The 21,999-nt window shown below is 32.7% G+C and overlaps 1 protein-coding gene across 1 annotated transcript in view; it reads right to left on the reverse strand.

Moving 5' to 3' along the window:
- krz (beta-arrestin protein kurtz) overlaps positions 1-21,999 on the reverse strand; it is a 102,454-nt gene that overhangs the window by 31,523 nt on the left and 48,932 nt on the right. The window contains exon 2 of the mRNA XM_090103213.1: positions 18,810-18,869. The gene's annotated coding sequence lies outside the window, so the exon portion shown is untranslated. The remainder of the gene's footprint in view (positions 1-18,809; positions 18,870-21,999) is intronic.

Consider the following 21,999-nt stretch of genomic DNA (forward strand, 5'->3'; position numbering starts at 1 on the left):
CCTATATCCTACCGTTTCTGAGTTATACGCGGTAAAACATGATTTTGGCTCAAACAATTTCCACATCAATCGATCAAAAAATATTTCTTTCTTCCAAAAAACTCAAATGTGCAACTTGTGACCGGTACTGATAGATTGCTCTTAATTAGGTCTATAATTGGTAAAATAAATACATTCCTCCATGGAAGCCTTTAGGAGGAATCGATTGTCAAAATATTATAATATGGTAGTTTGAGTTACTGAACTTGATCTTTTTATTTTTTTCTTCCAAAAAACTCAAAAGTGCAACTTGTGACCGGTACAGATAGATTGCTCATAATTGGGTCTATCATTGATAAAAATACCAGATTCCACCACGGAGGCGTTTACGGGGAATTGAATTTTATTAGGGTAGTTACGATACTTGAACTTTTTATTTTTTTTCTCCAAAAAAACTCAAAAGTGCAACTTGTGACCGATACTGATAGATTGCTCTTAATTAGTTCTATAATTGGTAAAATAAACACATTCCTCCATGGAAGCCTTTAGGAGGAATCGATTGTCAAAATACTATATTAGGGTAGTTTGAGTTACTGAACTTGATCTTTGTATTTTTTTCTTCCAAAAAACTCAAAAGTGCAACTTGTGACCGGTACTGTTAGATTGCTCTTAATTAGGTCTATAATTGGTAAAATAAACACATTCGTCCATGGAAGCCTATAGGAGGAATCGATTGTCAAAATACTATATTAGGGTAGTTTGAGTTACTGAACTTGATCTTTTTATTTTTTTCTTCCAAAAAACTCAAAAGTGCAACTTGTGACCGGTACAGATAGATTGCTCATAATAAGGTCTATCATTGATAAAAATACTAGATTCCACCACGGAGGCGTTTACGGGGAATTGAATTTTATTAGGGTAGATACGATACTTGAACTTTTTATTTTTTTCTTCCAAAAAAACTCAAAAGTGCAACTTGTGACTGGTACCGATAGATTGCTCATAATTAGGTCTATCATTGATAAAAAAACCAGATTCCACCATGGAGGCGTTTAGGAGGTATTGAATTTTATTAGGGTAGTTACGATACATGAACTTTTTAACTAACTACCCTAATAAAATTCAATTCCCCGTAAACGCCTCCATGGTGGAATCTGGTATTTTTATCAATGATAGACCTAATTATGAGCAATCTATCTGTACCGGTCACAAGTTGCACTTTTGAGCTTTTTGGAAGAAAAAAATATAAAAAAAGTTCATGTATCGTAACTACCCTGATAAAATTCAATTCCCCGTAAACGCCTCCGTGGTGGAATCTGGTATTTTTAGCAATGATAGACCTAATTATGAGCAATCTATCTGTACCGGTCACAAGTTGCACTTTTGAGTTTTTTGGAAGAAAAAAATAAAAAGATCAAGTTCAGTAACTCAAACTACCATATTATAATATTTTGACAATCGATTCCTCCTAAAGGCTTCCATGGAGGAATGTGTTTATTTTACCAATTATAGACCTAATTAAGAGCAATCTATCAGTACTGGTCACAAGTTGCACATTTGAGTTTTTTGGAAGAAAGAAATATTTTTTGATCGATTGATGTGGAAATTGTTTGAGCCAAAATCATGTTTTACTGCGTATAACTCAGAAACGGTAGGATATAGGAAAAAATGATTAAGGTATAACTTGTAGATAATTTTATGGCCTTTCAACTTTTCCTTGAAAGTTTTTCTCTAACATGTACTGTTTTTGAGATTTAAGCGAAAAATGAAAAAATGGACCCATTTCCCCCCTCCTCCCACTCCGGGGCTCCTCCTAGTGGCCCGGGGTTTTAGTATGTTTATTACCTAGGGACTCTTGACATGTTTCCGAAGAAACATCTTACGTTACTAACTCACGCACTCTAGACCCCCCTTGGAGGGACTCATTCAATGGACTATATGATGTAAAGTTGAACTGAATAAATTTAAAATACACTCGTTGCAGCATGTACATGTAAGAGGAGAATTAATTTGTAACTTTGATATAACTTTGTAATTACATATCTCGCTCCCCGAAATGACAATTTAAACCTTTTATCCTTATAACAGATTTCATCCTAAAGTAAACGGAGACAAAAAAAAACCAACAAACCAAAAATCTTTCAATCTTCAAATCGTCAACTTACTTTTCCTATTATTTATAGACGAATGTACTTAACATTTGTAAACGTTACCTCCTTCCTCTAAAGTCTAAAACATGAGGAAATTAAAAGCATATTTGCACATATTTAGGCCAACCATTTCTCACGTCAGAGTGTCATGATGTTCGCGACAGGGGTCACGTTGTTTCAATGTTTAGTTGGACAGGACTTAGAGTTTTGATTTTCCGAGTTAAATTAACATCGAAACAAGGTTTGTTAACTTTCGCACTAATATATAATGGGATATTTTAATTGGGGTTCTCTATTTTTATATGGCATATTAAAATCATTTGGCGCTTAAAACCGTTTTTTATGCTTCTCATCAGAACATTACCAACTTAAAAGCAATTTTTATGTAACCGAGATTCTAAATGTAACATTATAATGATAATCTTAATCTCATATAAAATACAATATCGTGACCAAAAGTTAGATATTGGACGACATAATTTTTCATTTCGTCCACTCTGTGAGCACAATTTGTAGCAAAGATACGAATAAAAGATTTATGAGCGAAATCTCCATTTCCATTCGTCTGGGCGATCTATATTTTATTCATTTTGCCATAATTTAGGTAAGATAATACCTACTCGATTGAAATGGATATTTATTAAAAATCATAGAAACTGGAAAACTTTGTAGCCAAAAAACAATATTTTTCTGGAAAATTGTCTAGATATCAGTCTGTCTGTCTGTTAGAGAATTACTATAAGCTCAAAACTACTGCACCGATTTTCAATCTATTTTCATCAACCGATAGGTTCTCGTCTAAATTTTCTTCCATCAACAGTTCAATGAACTCCAAAATATGAAATGCGCGATACAAAACGTTTAAAATATTCTAATATTATTAGTCCAATCCCACACACAGCGTGTCACATAAAGATAAATGAGCTATTAGCAAAATTAACACGTACGATAACATTTATAAAGCAGTTAAATTTTACGACTTTAATAAGCTCTATAATTACTGTACTAGCATTGTCTATAGAGAAAATATATTCATTTGTTTCACGTAGGGTTGTGAATGTCAAAACTAGTCCTCGATAAATCATTTATCGATATAAGTATTTTTTCTCATTATATTTGAAACTATGAAAATTATTTTAAGTATATAAAAACAACAAAGTTCTTTATTTTTAATTTTTTGTAACATTTCTTTCAAAAATCTTCTATCTCCAAACACAATAACGACCATCTCCAATATTTTCCGACCAATGACGTCACAAGCCCTCCAAGCTGAACATTAACGTCTCATGAAATTACGCCGTGACCACCAAGCAATCTTCAAATTTTATGGCCGCCATAACATAATATTGTTATGGCACCATAATACGCGGGGAATGTCGCTTGAGAATTATGTGACATATTTCCAAATATCTAGTAGACCGGGAGATACTGACACAAAATTTCGAGTCATTTGTAACAGGATGACGGTTCTACAGGGTTCTTAGTACGCAATGACAAAAAGAAAAATGATGGTGTGAACGCTGGTACCGGCGGCTTAGTCGCGTGGGCGTTAGTCGAGCTCGTCGGAAAATAGCGAAAGTTAAACGATTTGTAACAGTATGGCACTTATTTTTCCTGGAAGTTTGAGGATCAAAGAATATAAATACAAGATTTCAAAGATCTAGGTGTTGGAAATCTTCACTTATATAAATTAATACTAAATTAATTTTTCAAGTATGACAGGACTTTTTCCCCCTACTAGAAGTATGGCAAATATAATAATGGTCACATTTTATCAAATACTCTCCAAAAATCCAAATGCAATACTGGTACAAGAAGTTTGGCGAAATAAAATTTTTTTGCAGATTTTCGGCGGTATGGCGACCATTTGGAATCGTCCGAAAAGTATGGCATGGCGATTTTCGTAAATGGCTGCACGACGATGGTTACCTGTGCAAAAGTTAGCCTGGTACAAATGGTTGAATAATTGTTTTATTTAAATCAACATATTCGCGTCGGTATGGCGGGCTGTAAGTCACACCGGAAAAGTATGGCATGACACTACCGCCTACTTCTTTTTTATGGGCTATCGGTAAATACTAAAATTTTTGTGTTACAAATCGTTTGACTTTCGCTATTTTTCCGACGAGTTCGGCTAACGCCCACGCGACTAAACCACCGATACCAGCGATCACACCATCATTTTTCTTTTTATCATTGCGTACTAAGACCCCTGTAGAACCGCCATCCTGTTACAAATGACTCGAAATTTTGTGTCAGTATCTCCCGGTCTATAGGACAGACTATAATAGATGAATTTATGGAATACATGATTAGAAAAAGTTAAGGTTTCACTATGTCAGATAAACATTCATGCATTTGGTATTTATCATTTTAACTGATATATCTAGTATTTGTAAAACCGATTTTTATAATAGTAGCCAGTATGTATAGTACCTAGAAAATTAATAATGGTTATCTATTAGCTGTACCATGGTAAGAAAGATAAAATTTGTATGAATGGTAAGTAACTCAGGTATGGTCCTTAGGGAAATCAAGAATGGACCACAATCCTCTTCGCAGGGTAATAATGTGAAGGAAATTACCTACCGTTAAATCTTTATGCGAAAAAGTAAAATTTATGCATCAATGTTACAGCCAGATCATTGTTAGCTTGGGACTTTTATCCAATTGAATGTTGAAAAAATATTTTACCAACATTTTGTTGTACTCAATAATACTATGGCATCGAAACACACTTAGGTTTTCTTGAAGATAACTTATGATAGAAAGATTAATCATTTGCTATGCCTGTATTTACACGCTTTATATTAGCTTCACCTGTATGTTTGTATGTTTGTAACCGACTTCTTTGGGCGCGATTTTGACCCACTTTAAACGGCCAGATTTCGTTCAAACTTTGTAGATTTATTTAGGACCGATGACAATACACTAATTTGATAAAATAAATAATAGTTAAAAAAAATAAAAAACACGGGTTTTATAGAAAACCGAACTAAAAGCGTGTTTTTTAGTTTTTTTTTAATTTACTCACGGTAGGTACGCCTAGTTGTTTACGTTCTTTACTTCTAGGACATTTGTGTGGAAAATAATGTTGGTGGTATAACGATCGCAAATAATACTATTGCACCATAGCTTGAGTACAAGATAAGAAATGGTATTAGGATATTTCAATTCAATGCTTCAACATCCATAGTTCGGAAATTTGTGATTTTTTGACGAAAAAGTCTATGTTACTATTTGAATAATAAATTCGAAGAATATTAAAAAAACAGGTACCAATTAAAAAAAAATGTTGTGTGGTTTTATGAAACCACGGTAAAAGTGAAACTGTTCGAACGGTTCCGAACACTGCTTTGTGTAGCGCATGTCGCGTGCCGAGTAGGTATACCTACTCGGCAGCCGCGATACGTACGCGACATGCGCTACACAGACCAAAAAGTTTGAGACGATGTAATAAAAGTTTCACTTTAAAAAAGTGTATTCTAGTAACAATAATAAATGACATACGTACTTGTAAAAGATAACCCCATTGAAAAAGGTGAAGCATAACACACATACATAGCGAACCTGCTAGATGTAATCACTTCCCTCCACATTGATTAATAAAGATAATGTAATCATAAGAGCTCAGAGTAGCGTGGGCAGCATAGCATTGTATTTTTTCTTTACGTTCGTTTTATTACGATTCTGTGGGCGGAGGTTGTAGGGCGAATTGATTTCATGATGTGAAGAACGTTATAGCACACGTGAATCCCCAGATAATATTGCTATATTAAATCCGGACTTTGATTATATATTTTGCTTTTTATGAATGCAATTAATTGTCGTTTTAGTCAACAAGTATGAGTCTAAAGTACATAGGCATATTTCATATTCGAAAGACATTTATTAGGCACAAACACGACAATCTGTGTAATAATATTATAAAGCTGAAGAGTTTGTTTGAAAGCGCTAATTTCAGGAACAACTGGTCCGATTTGAAAAATAATTTCGGTGTTAGATAGCCCATTTATTGAGGAAGGCTATATATGCTAAGACCAACAGGAGCGGAGCCACGTGGGTGAAACCGCGAAGCGCAGCTAGTTACTAAATAAACATGATTTTATTATTGTGATTGTAAGAACATTTAAAGCAAGCTAACCACAGTCCCAGACCTAGTTGGCTAATTAATTTTATTCGTGACACATTTTACACTTATTTTTGTTAAAAAGCGGTTTCTGTCCTTCACCCCACATCCATAATTATATTTCCCTTCATCACTTATTCAAAAAACCCACTAGAGAAAGTAGCTAGAACACTTTAACGAGAAATAAACGTAATATAATATCATTTAGAAATAAAATTCCGTGTCATAACAAGTTGTTTGTAATTCAATAAGATTTAAAAATCTAACCTCGTTTCTCGTAAAATTATATTAAATTTCTTTGTAATAAAAGATAACACATTTTGTTCTGCGTAATAAGCATTTTAATAAAGATTTGCTTGCCAAAATGTTTCAAATGGAAGTAGGTTATATTTATGTAACAATTGAGATAAAATTAATAAAATACTGATTCAAACACGATTTAAGCTGATATATAAGTAATTTTTTGAAGTGAAACTTCTTTAGGCGCGTTGAGAGTTAAATTTTAGGGTCGCGTCATGGCAACATCGTCACTTTATGGAGTAAGGCTTTATTTATCTTTGAATCTTGCCCAAGAATATTCACTTCTGACACGTGTGTTTTGCACACACGCTCTTTTTCAATGTTGGAATTAAATTATTGATCTTAGTATCATACTTTTCAAAATTCTATTCTAAAACGAACTTAAACTTAACAGTCTTGTGACCATGATTATTGCACGCCTCATAAGCGAAGCGTTGAGGTGGGTACTACTGTCACTTCGCGCAAAACATCTGATTTTTCAAACTTAAAATGTCTTTATGTATCATACATTGCACTTGTAAGATAATACATACACACACATATTAAGAAAAAACACTATTTTTAACGTTCATGATATTTTTGATGTCATTTTTGTTATTTAAACTAGTTAAAAAACAGTTTAAAAAAGTTCTGTCTTGGACGTCCGTGTGTCTGTATGTGCGGATCCTTTTTCTTGTTAACACGATAGCGACCAAAATACTTTACTAATCGAGTCTTTTTTTTTTCTCTCTTACGCTTGAGTATGCTCAGGAATAGAACCCTTTCATTTTTCAGGGTCTGATTCGATGTGGTTTAATTGTTATTAAATAAACAAAAATAATAATTAATAAATATTTATTAAAAAAAAATTATGAGGCGTGCACTTTTGGATTTTCCAAATTATTTATATTCTCGTTATATTTTTTTGAAATTTTCACAATCAAATGAAAGCTTACAATTGTCCTCTAATGGAAGGAGAAGTCATTTAATTAACGAACTTTTCCCAAAACTCAAACTTGAAAGAGTAAACTTTACTTTGTTGGTTTTACGAGTTTGAACCGTTTAAATCAAAATGACGCTTTAATAAAACAGGTAGACATAGATAGCTAGTAGATACCTTCTATTAGCTATATCTGACCGACCCTATACAAATACTCTTTACTTGATTTCTTCAAGTATTGTTTTTTCGACAAGAAGTAACCATTCTTCCTTGAGTTTTATTTATAACCTAGCGGTCCGCCCCGGCTTCGCCCGTGGTACATAATATTTACGTTTTCTCTACATAAGAACCATCTTCGTACTTCAAGGAATATAATAAAAAAAGAATTATCGAAATCGGTTCAGCCGTTCTCGAGTTATGCGCTTACCAACACATTTTGCGATTCATTTTTATATATAAGAAGAAGAAGAAGAAGTGTGATTGAATACATGTGGTGGTTCGGCGGTCCATGAATTCAGTGGTTCAAGATTGAAAATGCAACAGACAAACAAAATAAGTTACAAGTTCTCCTAACATATTTAAATTTAATACTACGTTTAAACAGCATCTACAATAGCAGCCCATAATTGATGATTTTATTGAAAAATCCTGTAGGTAGGTACACAAAATGATAAAAGCCTAGCCTAAACAATTGTTTATCTTAACGTTAAGAAAGCGCAGACGTGTCACTAACAAACATTGATTGAGTTCAAAGAATTCGCGTAGGAGTTTCGCACCGGATAAATCCGCCATCAATTATCTCAATATAAATAACATCTTAACATCACATAACTTCCTGTAAACATAAGGGGCAATTAAAACCTTCCCACGGCTTTGCGAAACTTGAAAAAATATTTACAATACTGGCTATTGGCTAATGTTATTCGCGAGTGGAACAACGTCATATTAGTACTTAATTTTGTGATGACTATATTTTTCTGAATCTATAGCTTCCATGGCTTATACTGTTATATAATACAACGTAGGTGTAATAAACGCAAAATATTAAAAGGAAGGAAGGAAATTAATGGCTGATAGAGAACTAATAAATAGGATAATTTAAAAGGTATTAATAATACTTTTATTCAAAATGGTATTTCCTCATGATTGTTGTTGCTACGTATACTTTTTTCCGCTGCAGATTGATACAATTTCTAATATTGGCAAGTTTTTAATTTGTATACTGGATAACGTTTATCCAAAAATGTTAATTTTCTAATTTCCAATGGACACCCCTAGTCTAATCACGTCTCCGTATTTTCTTCTAAAAGTTATTAATAGACATCAATACAATGTAACAACAAGATTAAGCAATGACTACAACCGGCACTATAAAGCTGAGTTATCTTATAGCGACTCGAACAAATCAAATATTTTCTCAACATAAACATTGATCCAACTGCTTACGACGGCTTATATCGACTTTATCGCTTCGTAAACATTTGAACACGTCCAGTATCAGGTAATTTTGTGTAAAATAAATGGTGCTTATTGTAAAACTAATGTTAGTGCCTGTTAGGCGTTAGCTATATGAGAACTAGGGAATCGTAATAAAGAGAAGCATGACGTTCAAGGGCGGATTGTTTTATAGAAAATACAAGCGGTCCGCCCCGGCTTCGCCCGTGGTACATATGAAAAATAGATGTTGGCCGATTCTCAGACTTACCCGATATGCACAGAAAATTTCATGAGAATCGGTCCAGCCGTTTCGGAGGAGTATGCAGACTAACATTGTGACACGAGAATTTTATATATAAGATTTCTATCTATATTATTCTATTAATATTTCTTTCTATCTATCATCTACATTATTTAAAAAATTGAGTGACTTTCTTAACGATTATTGTTGAAGTGTTAGTTAAATTTGCTATGTCTATTTTTCTGCTTAAATCTAACTTTTCATGAATATGTTCTTTATGAGTTGAAAGATCTGTATAAAAGCGAGGATTTCATAAATTTATAACTCAAGATACCCATCTTGAGTTAAAATTTATTAATATATTCAATATATTATTCACGAACTCGTGATATTTGATTATTAGATTTGACTTTACCAAGAGAGGAGGCCTAGGTCTGTTATTTAATAAATAAAAAAAAATAAAACGAAAAGATACCTAAAAATTTTGAAAGCAAATTCATGAAGCCGTACGAACTTCGCCGTAAGCAAGTTATAAAGGTTCTACGAAGTCCAAAACTTTCTCTGCCACCAAAAAGTTCAGAGTTAGACTCATTTAAAATGAATGCTGGACTAATCGCCTAAGGAGGCAGACGAATCAATATACAATTTAAAACTTGCCCTAACTTCTATCCAAACCAAGAACATTTTTTTTTAATTTTAACCTATTAAGTGAAGAACTCTTGAATCTTTGGAAATAAAAAAACAAACAAACCACAAATTCATCTATTGTCTTTGGGAAGCTCTATTTAGAAAAAGAACTTATGAATTGACAAGTGGCTTTGGAACTTTCAATAACAGATCAGTAAAACATTCAAGGCCTATTTTAATTACAAGTCAGTTCAGAGAAAATCACTTAGAGTTTAGACGATTATTAAATTCTGTCTTTGAATAAATCAAACACAATTAATCCTTTAATTATGGCCAGAGGCTGATACAGTTTAAACAGCTTCAATAGTTTCTCAGAAATAGCTATTTAATTAACTGCGTAATTAATTATTTTTAATTGAATCGCCATTTCCAATAATTCTAAAATTTGAGCATTTGAACGCACGGTTTAATAATTTTCTAGCGAAAGTAATAATCTGATTTTGTTTCGACCAGCAGATCATATGTACATAAATTAAAAACCCTAATATAATACGTTTGTGTACTCTTTGTGATAATGATCATATTATAAACAGTTTCAGAACTGATTTTAATTTCAACCACACAAAACAATTCTTAGCATGTATGTTACAAAAACGATATAAGTAAAGCATAAATCTATTTACATCAACATACATTTCGATATGAAACTATACAAGTTAACACGACGAACAAATATATTCATAAAAAATGTGCACTTAAATAACTCGAGCACGATCAAAAAATTCGAAATTATGTGCCACAATCCATTCACATTTACCCTATGCATTTACCCTTTTCAAACATTTATTATTTGTATCTATACTAAAGCTGTCATCTCTCACGAACATCGTAGCATTTAGTTGAGTGTTGTCTACATTTGTTACAAATGTTATAAGGTTAATGGCAGCGACGAAATATTCGTGACAAAAGTTTGTTTCAAGCATTACTGAATTTCACTTACTACATATTATACATATAACAGCAGTAATTTTCTTTTGATTTTCTTTGTAAACGTTAAGAGAATAAGTGGTTGACATTTCAACGTAAACCTCTCGAGACCATCATCATAAATTATTGTTAATGAAACTAAAGTATATTATTTGCCTTTTATTCACCGCATCCTGAGGGATAAAAGTAAAATTATAGAATTAATAAATTGCTTAACGTGTTGAAACTTATCACAACTTTAAAAGAGGGAATAAAGAATTGTAATAAAAAAACCGCCGTCTTTCAGTCGTACATACAAAGTATATTGCACATCTGTGTATATCTACATTTACTTTGATATATTTTTTGTCGTTTGTGGATAGTAAAATGAGACGTAAATAACTGTCATCAAACAGAATCAACAAATGAAGGCTAATAAATTATACTTCTAACATACACTGTACCAAATTAGCTTCATATAGTACCAGAATAATAATATTTTCAGATAGCCTATTAAAATATCTAACCATTATTTTAATATCTAAATTTATAATTTATATCTAAGCCCAACGACTTTTAAAATGTGACATTTACGGACTGTAAACAAAGTAAATTTGATTTCGAGGCATTAAAGTTAAGTACTTTGCTTTATATTCGTTTGTGTTTAGTCACAGAATACTTAGTAGCTAAACGCTACAGAATTGACACTCTCCGCCTCCCGCCAAAATTAAACTATTACCTCACCCCGCGCGATCGTGATTAAAATGGGCCACATTTTTCTGCAAGGACGATACGCAACGAAGATTGACAACATTAATCAATTTGACTTAAAGTAATTTTATTACATATTTTGGTTTTGTGATTTTCGTTTTTCGTAAAAAATGGTTAGATATTGTGCTGTTTACGGATGTATTTCATCAGAAAAACGCGAATTTTTTTTTACGCTAGTCACAAATGTGCCAACCATAAAGTGTTAACACACACATTTGCAGTCTCTACAGTGTGACTGTCAAAACGATAATTTTGTATGGAGTGTCCGGGGTGTGGTTTAGTTACAAATATAATTAGAATTCGTATTTAAATAGTATTCAAAACATTAAAGCTCGGTTTAATTTTGACGATTTTTAACGTTATTTACAAATACTTTACAGTAAAATCTAACCTTCATACGATTGCTTTTGTTAAATTAAAAATTCCTTGTGATATAATTAGAATCCTCACAATGTAATCAAATAAGGAAGAATGAGAAAGAGCATTTGTTTAATTTTAACTTTCATCTCTGCCTTTTGGCTAAGATCAAACAATATCAAAGTTTTATTACCTTGTATTAAATGTACCTATTAGGTCAGTTCAAAGGAAAGGGGATCAGATTCAGCCCTCTTTACAAGTACTCTTTATAGCATTTTGTATTGAATTGTCTACGGAGTATGTAATAAATAACTTTCTTAGATATATATATATCACTACATAGTATAAAACAAAGTCGATTTCCCTGTCCCTATGTCCCTATGTCCCTTTGTACGCTTAAATCTTTGAAACTACGCAACGGATTTTGATGCGGTTTTTTTTAATAGATAGAGTGATTCAAGAGGAAGGTTTATATGTATAATAACATCCATTAAATAGTGGAAAAGTACTGTTATTTTTGAGGTTTCTAATGTGATGTCGTAAAAAATTACATTTTTTCCGCGTACACTGCAAACGCAGGCTGAACCCTACGAGTTTTATCAAAATAATGTACTAAGTATTATACACATTGAAAAGGTCTACAGAAAAGTCCGCGATGGTATATGTCTATCTCTTATGGATAACCCACAATAACTTTTTTTTGTCATTTACTTTTTACGACAAATAATGGCTAATTTTCGATGCGATTTTAACCAATACAGCATTAATCCTTAACCAATTAAATGCCTTGAATACATTGTTCATTCAATATAGATCTATATGGCCCTTTACACCGTATGATTTAAGTGAATATTTTCGAAGATATTACAGATTTAAAAATTGCGGGACGTAGCGTTTGCGGCGGTACAGGCCGGCCGCCCGGCTATCTATTTTATACCCGGGCGAAGCCGGAGCGGGCCGCTATGTTTTTATATACAACGTTCACAGTTTTTAGGGTTCCGTAGCCAAAATGGCAAAAACGGAACCCTTATAGTTTCGTCATGTCCGTCTGTCCGTCTGTCCGTCTGTCCGTCTGTCACAGCCGATTTACTCGGAAACTATAAGTACTACAGTGATGAAATTTGATGGGAATATGTGTTGTATGAACCGCTACAAAAATATGACACTAAATAGTAAAAAAAAGAATTGGGGGTGGGGCCCCCCATACATGTAACTGAGGGATGAAATTTTTTTTTTCGATGTACATACCCGTGTGGGGTATCAATGGAAAGGTCTTTTAAAATGATATAAAGTTTTCTAAAAAACATTTTTCTTAAAGTGAACGGTTTTTGAGATATCAGCTCTCAAAGTCGTAAAAAGTATGTCCCCCCCCCTCTATTTTTATAACTACGGGGTATAAAATTCTAAAAAAAATAGAGGTGATGCATGCTAATTAACTCTTTCAACGATTTTTGGTTTGATCAAAGTATCTCTTATAGTTTTTGAGATAGGTTGATTTAACTGTAATTTATTATATTTGCTGCTACGGAACCCTTTGTGCGCGAGCCCGACTCGCACTTGGCCGGTTTTATTCTATAGTGTATTTAGTATCAGCATTGCACCCGTGCGAAGCCGGGGCGGGTCGCTAGTGTTGGTTATATAATAGTAGTTTCTGAGATGGCGTATTTCTGTTGCTGCTATAATAACAATGCTGAAAGAATTTTAGCGACGGTTGGCACGGTCAAAATTTGGATGGGTTACCAATTATTTGCAGATGCACTTTAGATTTTTTGTACGTAACTTAGCTTCGTGATTCCGACTCAACTTGACCGATTTTTTTTTATAATGGCCATCAAGCGAACATCTTTTAACGAATGATTAATTTCGGGAAATTGATAAAGGATGCCAACGTTGATTTTTTAAACTTCTGAGAATACTAATATCAGACCTATAGCCGGAAAAGCTATATACTACCAGGAACCAAGCGAAGCGTTTTCTCGTGATAAAGGCAATTTAACTTTACCTTCTACGAATCTAGTCCCAGTACCAACTCCTAAACATGAACCAAACATGCACTTAAGCAGATATACCGACGAGTTCGACTAACGCCCACGTGACTGGGCCCCCGGTACCAGCGTTCTGACCATCATTTTTCTTTTTGTCATTGCGTACTAAGACCCCTGTAGAACCGCCATACTGTTACAAATGACCCAAAATTTTGTGTCAGTATCTCCCGGCCTAACATCTTAAATGAGTTACGGTGGCAACAAAATTCAATTACAATACACACATACACAACTCGAAGTGTCTTAGAAAATAGAATTTCCTTCGCCGTGACGCTGCATGAGGCAAACTCGTCTTTACGGGAACGGGAAATTGCCTATCTCTGCTGTCGCGTAATTATATTGATAACCGAGTAATGAACAAAGGCGGGCTATAGTGCTTTGTAGGTTGCTATTGTGTTGGCCACTTTGAGGGTAGATTTAGATATAAAGAAAACTAACAATTTTAGATATAAGTTTTAGTTTAGGTACTTAGGCCTGTGTCCTTTACCTCACCAATCCCAGTCTTTATTCTATTCCTTTCCTTTTAGTTCACATGAATTATGCCATACCATTTAGGACCTCTAAATGATTTTACGCCTCTACAAATATAAATGGGGGGTGGTAGCGCTTACCACGAAGCGATCTACCACCTCCTTTATTGACTATGGCATAAATAAACACATTATATTCATCGCATCTGAAAAATTATGGTATCGTTCACCCCGGGGAGAATGGGACAGATTGTCTTAAATATTTAACTGATCAATTTTCCTTGCATCAATCTTCCCTGGCGATCAATCTTACGTGCTCACCCGAAACTTGTTTTTAATAAACGAATATAGGATAAAACCTTCCGGTGTGTCGCTCACATGCTCGCAAGATCGAGGAAGTATGCCTTTGTTATGTTTACCCGGTTACGACAAAGAAGGGTTATGAATTATGATCTCAGTATTACTTATTTTATTAAATATGGGTGTATGTTTTAATTGTTAAATATTAATCTATAAATTTATTACTTTTATGTTTTAATAATATTAATAATTCATCGTGTAACAAAAACAAGTCCTCCTCAAGTCTACACACATTACAGTCCAAAAGCTCTTAGCTTTGACCATTTTAAAACCTTCTATCAACAGCATATAATCTATGTATATTATAGGAAATAAAAGCAGAAAAAGTTCGATATTAGGTACAAGCTTAACCAGCACAAGCACATAAAGATATGTAAACATAAATCACTAAAGTATTTTCATCATAAACATTGGAGTCGACTCGACAAGTGAAGCACACTTGATAAAGCTGTGGATTTATGAGTCTGTAAAAATCCATGTATATTACAGCATATATTTTGTAAATATCGTTAAATAAGCTTATTTGAATGAACTTCAGAATAAATAATCAAAATTATAATATTGTATTTATTTATTTAATCAACAAAGCCTAACTTGTAAGTTGTAAGTAACATGACTTAAAAAAACTGGGATGATGGTAAAATAGATATACCTCTTTTTACAAATATACCACGTCACTCACAAAATAATTACTTAGTCTGAAAATAATATATCTATCTGCTGTAACATTAATTTTAGTCAATTATAACAATAAACTGTTAATTAAATAATTGTTCAATAATAGGTCGTGGGATCATCAATAAGTACGTGGGGGTCAATCAGACAATTGAAGTTAGTTAATTGGCTTATCGAGATATAACCATATCATAAAGGATCACTTGTATTGTGAACCAATATAATTTAAATGTTATATACAGTATGAAAATCACAATTAATAGAGCATATTTTTTAACTCGACAAATCAATATGAAAAGTTTGGCTTTCACTTGATTTTTATTCGTGCTATGTTGTGTTTTACAATTAAGATATTCCTTATAAATCGTTCCTTTAGTATCCCTCCAGTTATTTAATATATTTATTTACAAATTCCATAATACATTAATTAACATACCAATTATAATTAATAAGTCTAATTATAATAAGGGTGCCGGATTATAAGAAGGGCAAATTTTAGATATGAATATTCATGCTCATCATTCAGGCAAGGTATTGATTTATTTTAAAGTTCATTAATCCGTAGCATTATCTAATACATTAGTGAATGGAGCAATAATAGACGTAATACATCTTCAAACAGTCCCGAGGGGTGTTCTGTAAACAGAGTACAATGTCGCTATAGAGTTGCGTTCATTAACCGTAGTTGGTGTCGTTGCTAATTACATTATCCCACAGATATTTAATGCTTTATCTATAAATAATATAGCTGAAGAGTTTATTTGGTTGAATGCGCTAATCTCAGGAACTACGGGTCCGGTTATGAAAAATAATCAGTAAACAGAAATGTTAAAAAACCGTCCGTGGCTTCGCCCGCTTTGTCTAAAACCTAATAAATTATACACTTAGGTAGACCTTCCTCGAGAATCAGCCTATCTATTTAAAAAACCGCATCAAAATCAGTTGATGATGAGTGATGTTCATATTCGTAGCACTGTCTTAAAAACACAGCACGATTTTAACTTATATAATAAACGTAATTTGGTAAGAATATTAGATTCCAGTTCCCAGTAATGTAAATACGAGGCTTCAGCGAATCTCCGAGATGAAGTAAACAGGGGATGTTTGAAAAGTTCCCAATCCCTTGGGATTCGTGACCTTTGTTCTTTGGTTGAGTTAAACCTTGCTCGATATTAGTATTAGAGGACATTTAGACGAATATTGTTTGTGGGTTGTAATCTAACTCGTGTATTAAAAAGAATAGAAAAAGTTTCTTGAAAATTACAAAACAACATAAATTAAAAGCATAATTATTCATTTTGTGACTTTGATCGAGACTAAAGCTAATAGATTTTGTTTTTGCGTACAAAAATTGTTAATATTATTATGTACTAGCGGTCCGCCCCGGCTTCGCCCGTGGTACATATTTACGTTTTCTCTACATAAAAACCATCCTCGTACTTCAAGGAATATAATAAAAAAAGAATTATCGAATTCGGCTCAGCCGTTCTCGAGTTATGCGCTTACCAACACATTTTGCGATTCATTTTTATATATAAAGATTAATTATGATTTCTAGGAATTTAACAACAGTCTGGGTTACCCAAAAAAGGCTTAAATTTAACTTTGCCCCTATTGCACGCCTCATAAGCGAAGCGTTGAGGTGGGTACTACTGTCACTTCGCGCAAAACATCTGATTTTTCAAACTTAAAATGTCTTTATGTATCATACATTGCACTTGTAAGATAATACATACACACACATATTAAGAAAAAACACTATTTTTAACGTTCATGATATTTTTGATGTCATTTTTGTTATTTAAACTAGTTAAAAAACAGTTTAAAAAAGTTCTGTCTTGGACGTCCGTGTGTCTGTATGTGCGGATCCTTTTTCTTGTTAACACGATAGCGACCGAAATACTTTACTAATCGAGTCTTTTTATTTCTCTTACGCTTGAGTATGCTCAGGAATAGAACCCTTTCATTTTTCAGGGTCTGATTCGATGTGGTTTAATTGTTATTAAATAAACAAAAATAATAATTAATAAATATTTATTAAAAAAAAATTATGAGGCGTGCACTTTTGGATTTTCCAAATTATTATTAAAATATCGTTATTATTATAAGGTTTTTATCTAGACTTTTAGATGTCTATTCAAAGAAAATCAACAAACGGGTAAAATATATTAAAATTTATAGTAACTTACTACAGCCTTCTCCACTTTCATCCAAGATTAAAATTAATGTTTCTCAACTGTGACAAAGAAAACTTGAATTATGTGGGATTATTTCTTAAGGAAATTACATTTTAGTTTAAACGAGATATGAAAAAGTAATTAACTTAAATATCGTATGGTATACATAATGTACATATTATAGACCTTAAAATAGTCTGAACAAATTGTCAGCAAGTTTTGTTTTCCCTTAAAATTTAATAATACATATATTATGTTTATAATTATTATATAGTGGGTAATATAAAATATTCAAACGTTTTTTTATACTTATTGCATTTCTTATTATACAAGAAGATTGTATCGTTATATCGACAAACTCATTTACCTCTTGAACCTAAAGAAGAGAAACAATGTCCTACTGATAATAACCTGCACGGATCATCTTTATTAACTTACGAAACAAACCATTCTTTTTTCATTTTATTTCTTCAATGTATTAACAACTTTAATTGCTATCTACGTTTTAACTACAAACATCTATCAAACAATTATTACGGAAAAAACATTTCATAACATCTCAACACAACAGCTGTTATTGAATCAATATTAATCACACAAAGGCCAAACTAACCTAACAGGCATGAATGAAAATATCGAGATATGTACCTGCAAAACTGAAACCTATTTCCGTAGCCATAAAGTTTACTTTACAAAGTATTGCGAGAATATTTTCAAAAGATAGATGATACAACGATACGCAACAGGTTATTTTACTTTCCCATTATGTACGGGCTTTATGGAACTCTGTTGTGGAATGCTACAAAAGGTCATCGGGTGGACTATATCAGTGTGCAATGCGGCTGTGTTAACGGGATTTTATTTTAGGATATTCCTTCAACAAAAATAGTTTCATTGCCACGTGGTTTCTTTCTTTTATGAAGTCTGTTTATTTACTATTTGTATTCATGGAGATGACTGAGACTCGTGTTTTTTTTACTTTTACTTAACTATGTTGTACTTATGAACTATTGAAAAGGTCGTCCCCCTGCATCGTGGAAGAGATCCGTGGTTGCTGAACTAAATAAAACCGGCCTGTCGTGGCAAGAAGCCAAAGCAAAAGCCCAAAATCGACGTGACTGGAAAAAAGTTTACTGAGGCCCTATGCTTCTCGAGGAGTGAAAGGAACAATCATCATCACTTATGAACAAAATATTGTCAACATACTTGTTAATTGGCGGCTAGGCGGCGCGGTCTACTTGATGTGCGATCAGGCACTGCATTCACCTGGTAACAAAGGAAAAACATATTTAATTGTTGTATATTTGTAAAAAAAAAATTGCTGATTTCGAAAATTCTTATACCAGGAAGGCGCACAATTATTCCTGATTGAAAAGAAAATACATATCTTACAGAATGTATTTTTTCTTAAATCCCGACAAAGCAGACAGAAAATGGTCTGGTCATTTCCAAAAAAACTATAGAATAAAAACGAAGAAACATTTGCTAATTAATTAATGATATCGTTTAAGCAGTCGCTAATGGTAACCAAAGCATATAATTGGGTCTTGGGCCAATTCGGTAATCCTGCCCAGTCCTGCCAGTAATTTGAGTTGGGTTGCGATTCTGATTATAGTAGGTATATAAGACCTTTCGAATTTTTTATATATTTTGCACCATATATAAAATCTTTTAATGCTAAGAAAGCTTAGAGAAAGAAGTGAGAACTTAAAGAAGTGAGAACTATACATACACGAAGAGATGAAAAATTAACTGCTGACTTAAACATGATTTATTCATTCAGTTTGCACATTCGCGCTTGCTGTAAGTAATATAGGTATTAACGTCGGGAAGACTTAAACCTGTAACTTTATATACGTATTTTGATATGTAAAATTTGTAACATTTTTTAAAGAGTAAAATAAATTCTTATATAAAAGTAACTGGATACCAGTTTCTTTATTCACTCATAAGTAATGTTTCGTAAAAACTACTATATAGGATTTATCACGCGCTCCATAAAGGCTATGAAACTTCGTAGATCAAGTTTGACCTATTTCTCCAAGACGACACATAGGAAATAATATTGGTAATAAAATGTAACATCTAGAGATTATTAGACTTTATCTCTGATTCTGATATAGAATCTATTACTGCCTAACTATGCGATTGTTATTCCGTGCATAGTTAATATGGAGTATGTAAACGACATATTAGAAAAAGAACTTGTAGGAGATATTGCTTTTGGAAGTGAATGTTTCATAAAACATAATACGTATATAATAAAATATTCCTGGACATTTTACGTGGCACTATCTGCTACATAACTAAGTTATTAAATACAATATTTTATACATACATTTTTATCACTAGTGGGGATCAAAATTTTTAATTATGATTTTATTGTAACACGCTTTAAATAACTGTAAGCTGTATCTCATTATAGTAGTAATTGTACACATTTTGTTGGGTTGCGATCTGCTCCCGAAATTGATATGTCGCCTATGGGTCCGGCAAGATCGTGACCTGTTGTGTGTATTTAATTTAAATAAATAAATAAAAAAGCGAAGTCTAACTTTGCAATTTGCATCTCTGGTACCACTAGGTTGTCAAAATAATTTCATTTAAATTTAGGGCATTCATTACAGGATAATCTTTCTAAATCTCGTGTTTAATAACTCGTCTCGTTAGGATAATGAGATTTCGTAATTAAGCACAATCTTTAGATCTCCGTTGTTCCAGCATCCCTATTTCATACTTTACATTAATTGCTTTAATCTCGAAGGGTTGAAATCAAATTTTCATTTAATACTGTATATATATATATAGCCAAGATAAAATTCATTTTAGCACTAGATGATATTTTAATGAGTCTAGGGAGAGAAAAGACAATCAAAGAAATTATTGGTGCTATTTCTTTCCGTCATGAAGGTTTTTGGAGTTGGTAGGCACGATCTATGCTCTTGTTAATCTATACTGATATTATAAAGAGGAAAGGTTTGTATGTATGTATGTATGGTTTTCACGCATAAACTACTGGACCGATTTTGATGAAATTTGGCACAGATAATCTTTAGACCCTGAGAAAGAACATAGGCTACCTTTTATTGCGAAATAATATGTACCACGAGCGAAGCCGGGGCGGACCGCTAGTTTACCGATAAAAATATCAATGCGATCCTGTTTCAAAAATTTATACAAAATTAAAAAAAACAAGAGCGTGTATGCCAAGCCCACGTGTCAGAAATAAAACTTCTTTGGTAAAATTCAAAGATAATCGTCTTAATCCATGACGTGACGGTATCGAAACCTTGAAATTTTACTCTCAACTAAACTTAAGAAGTTTCAAAATATTAATACAACAATAATTTTAAATCACTCCATTCCAATATGCACATACCTACCTTAGTTCTCGAGACGTTATCTCAATCCATAGACCGATAACTATCAAATACGCGTCATCGAATGACGATAATCTGATAATGCGTCGAGTGCGTCACGGGACCGGATATCGCGGATCATATCTCGTACAAGGAAGTTCATGTTTGAACTTAGCGTTGATTGCGTAGTACTAATAAGGTGGAGAGGTTTCTTAGAAAGGATTCTTCTATTGCAGGAATAGATAATAAGATAGTACCATACTTCTATACTAGTAGATGGTATGGTTCCAAATGATGTTAAAAATGTGTAAGCTATAAATCCAATTTCATAAGAATAATACTTACCATCAAAGTGACTAGGTATATACCAAATATGTATATCTAAATGCATCGCACAAATTTTGAGCGATTTAGCATAATTAAGTAGTTACATTTGCTGCAGAGTTCAGATTTAAATCCATTTTTATTGAGGGACCCTTTTGTATGGTGTTTTATTCCCTTTCAGGCTCTATGACCCTTCTCGATCGATTTTAGCACTCAAAATTGAGAGGGTTTTATATACAAGAACTACGCCTGCCGTTATGAGTACTTACGATACTATTACTATACTATACTATTCGCAGAAATAAAAAAAATAGAAAACTCATTCATGTTTTCCAAGCTAACCTTTAAATGGAGCGTGTGATTGAGACCTAAACAAACAATCTGTATTTTACCAATGTCTGGGTAAATATAAACATAATTTCGATGAAAAAATAAATATATGAAAAATTCAACAAATATGAATACCTAAGTATTAAAATAAGCATTGCTATAGCGTCGAAAACCGTGCTTATTGAAAAGTTTTAATCACGGAATTCCATAAATACGAAAAAAAAATGTTATGTAAAATATTTTTAAGTTTGAATTAAAAATTCAAATATTTAAAATCACTACGCATTTTGTTTTGCTTCTTTGACGAACTCCATGTGCAGAAATAGGACCAACATATTATGTCTACAAATATTTAAGTTTCGTTCTATGTTTGATGTGAGAAC

The sequence above is a fragment of the Colias eurytheme genome, chromosome 6 (assembly GCF_061535395.1).
Source record: "Colias eurytheme isolate Ceu_HAF_F1 chromosome 6, ilColEury1 Martin Lab GWU primary, whole genome shotgun sequence".
Lineage (NCBI taxonomy): Eukaryota > Metazoa > Arthropoda > Insecta > Lepidoptera > Pieridae > Colias > Colias eurytheme.